The sequence below is a fragment of the Talpa occidentalis genome, unplaced genomic scaffold (assembly GCF_014898055.3).
Source record: "Talpa occidentalis isolate TD23 unplaced genomic scaffold, MPIMG_talOcc4v2.1 talOcc4.4, whole genome shotgun sequence".
Classification (NCBI taxonomy): domain Eukaryota; kingdom Metazoa; phylum Chordata; class Mammalia; order Eulipotyphla; family Talpidae; genus Talpa; species Talpa occidentalis.
In genome coordinates, this window is record NW_023604295.1 from 99598810 (window position 1) to 99602142 (window position 3333).

Sequence of the window (3333 nt, forward strand, 5' to 3'; positions counted from 1 at the left end):
CATGTCTTTGATTTTTGCCTCTTTCCTGTTCTGTTTTCTCAATCTGGAACCTGATTAAGCATGTTGGCCATCAAATCTTTATTTATTTATCAGTGCTGCAATCTGAGGATGGATATGGAAATCACTTTAGATTTAATTAAAGTTGTAGAAGAAAGAATTTCAGAAATGTAAGATAAATGTGCAAATGATTCATATGGTAGAAGAGAGAAGAATAAGATTTAGGAAAAATGAAGAAACTCTGCAAGAAATATCAGACTCAACTGGAAGTAGAAACATGAGAATAATGGATATTTCAGAAAGTGAAGAGATAAAGAAGTGAAGAGACATTCCATTCAAAGAAACAGTAGAACTTTCCAAGCCTAAGGAAAGAAATAAACATGAATGTCTAAGAAACAGGGAAAAACACCCAGATTTCTAAATACAAATTAACTTTTACCAACACACATCACCATTAAATTATAAAAAATCAAAAATAAAGAAAAAAATATTAAAGGATGTTGGAGAAGAAAATATATAACATACAAATGTACCTTGATTAGGCTCTCTTTGCATGCAAGAGACTCATTTATAACCTAAAGACAAAAACAAAAAGTGAAAGGCTGGCCCAAAGTATGTAAGGCCAATACCACAGGAAAAACTGCAGCGGCTGCTATTCTCACCTCTGATAAAATAGTTTTTCCACTAGGAAAGGTAATCTGGGACAAAAATGGGCACTATGTAATGAACAAGGGCACAATTCATGTAGAAGATGTTGCTGTCATTAATATTTATGCATCTAGTACAAGGCCTCCTGATTATATAAAATAACTATTAACAGACCTAAAACAACACATTGATAAAAATAATAATTGGGGATTCCAACACATCACATAATTAAAGGGATAGATTAACCAGGCAGAAAATTAACAAGGAAATAAAAGTCTTAAATGAGATTTTGAACCAGTCCTTCCTCTCTCCTCTTCCTGGAGCTACCAAAGGCCCTGCTCTGGCTCTTTGGAGTCTCAAGCCATAGGTTTGGTTGCCGGCAGTGTAAAGGCACTGCTCCTGCTATGAGGGCGCAACATGGAGACCAAATGGGTGGAGATTCCTGGCAGCATCCTGGGAGATCTCTGCAGCTGATTTATTTTACATATTTCCAGCAAGGAAAGAGACAATGCTGAATGTGTTTTCAGATTGAACTTGTCCATTTTTTAAAAATTTTTTATAATTTAGAGCATTTTTCAATGTTAACTTATTGTTTTTTATTTTTATATTCCCCATACAATTGCAACCCTGATTTTGACCCCAATCCCTGCTTTCCCCCTCCCCACAAAGAGTGTCTCTGGTTCATAGTTGTTTGGTGATTTTGATTTTTTTCTTTCTTATAGTTATTCTTTTTCCTGGTCCATAATCAGGTTTTCTAGATTCCTGTTATGAGTGAGACCATCCAGTATTTTTCTTTTTCTTTCTGGCTTATTTTTCTGAGCATGATCCCTTCCAGCTCCATCCATGTTGCTGCAAATTGCATGTGAGAATGGCACATATTTAAAAAACTGGAAACAACAAATGTTGGCGAGGATGTGGAGAAAAAGGAACTCTCCTGCACTGCTGGTGGGAGTGCAAACTGGTCCAACCACTATGGAAAGCTGTGTGGAGATTCCTCAAACTACTAAAGATAGAGATTCCATATGATCCAGCAATTCCACTCCTAGGTATTTACCCAAAGGACACAGAAACATTAATTCAAAGAGGACCTGCACCCCTATGTTTATAGCAGCACAATTTATAATAGCTAAGCTTTGGAAACAACACAAATGCCCAAAAATAGATGACTGGATCAAGAAGATGTGGTACATGTACACAATGGAATATTACTCAGCATTGAACTTGTCCATTTCTACATAAGGAACATAACAGGATTACTTCAGTGTGGGATAAAAGATTTTGCTAATGCTGTCTTTACTCATCCATTTTTGCTGCCTCAAGGTAAAGATGTGGGAAAAGTTTTGGATGAAGGGAAGGAATGTAAAATGGGAGTACCAACATAAGCGATTGTTCTTGGTGAGACACTTGAAAAGGTACCACAGTCCAGGGGTACTTAGTAAAGTCAGACTGGAAATTTCCAAAAAGAAATGTAAGTGAAAAAGAAGCTCCTTGTGATTGTGCTATAGAGAGGTTTTTGAAGAAACTTGTTTTGCTATCAAAGATTATATTTGTGAGTGTGGTCACATTAAATATCAAATGAATAATCAGCTTGCTTATTTGCACATCATTTCAGGAATTACAAAGACACAAAATTTAACCCCCAAACCAGAAGAGGAAATTTAGAACATTAAATGGTTCTCCATGGAGAAGCTGCCCTGTCATAGAAGTGATATGACCCCAAAATCTAAACTTGGTTTGGTATCTAACAAAAATTTATGGCCATTCTCTTTATCAGATCATTAAGGAACTGACTTTCCCAAAGAAATGGAGATTCCTTTGAGTGACAAAGGATTTTCCTTGGCTGTTACCACACCAACTAAACCCACTGTAGAAAAATTGAGTAGCACTAAATTCTGACACAGTTAGCAGTTATTTCCTGAAGGTTCTCCTGGTGACCAGTGGGTAAACACAGGCAACCATTGTAGCAAAAGTCATATAATGATTATTCTGAAATATCTGACTACTTAACAGCAAAATAAGAGGGAAAATGGAAGAAAATAGTATCAAGACTCACTTAATCAAATTAGATGAACAAATGCTACAGCCAGCAAGCCAAGCAGCAAAATCCTTTCATGAAATGTGAAAAACAAAAACAAAACTTCATCCACTGAAAGTTCAGGCTAATTTTGAAACAGATGTTGTATATGACTTACCTTCTCCAGTAAAGACCAATTGCTAGAACATATAGAGGAACAGTCTGCAGAATGCTGATAGGAATTCCACAAAGTCCTGGCCAATCACCAGTGAGAAATAGACTCTGCACTCTGCAGAGGCTTCTTGCTTTTGGGCAATGACTCCAGAACCAGCTGTGCAGAGGCAGATAACAGATCTAACCTAGAAGTGACCCCGGACTTAGTAGCATTCTAAAATGCATACCCCTGGGTGAAGACTTAAGATATTAATAAGATATAGGACATATGAAGAAACATGTACCATCTGTGCATGTTCCAATGTAGCCCAGCCCGTGACACTCAATGATGATGTTTCCTGCTACCTTACCCAGGTAACCAACCCTACAAAACCAGAGGGCCCTCTATTTGCAGGTTGGCAATGTGACTGAGGACAGTTGCATCCCTTTCTTACTGTGTGATCCACAGTGAACATCCTTGTGTGTTGGAAAAAAAGAGAAATGTTGGACCAGAGGGACTT

General features: G+C 37.3%; 1 pseudogene; it reads left to right on the forward strand.

The window, feature by feature from the left end:
• The first annotated feature begins 1062 nt into the window (after window positions 1–1062).
• Window positions 1063–2895, forward strand: LOC119258211 (m7GpppN-mRNA hydrolase-like; annotated as a pseudogene).
• The last annotated feature ends 438 nt before the right edge of the window (window positions 2896–3333 follow it).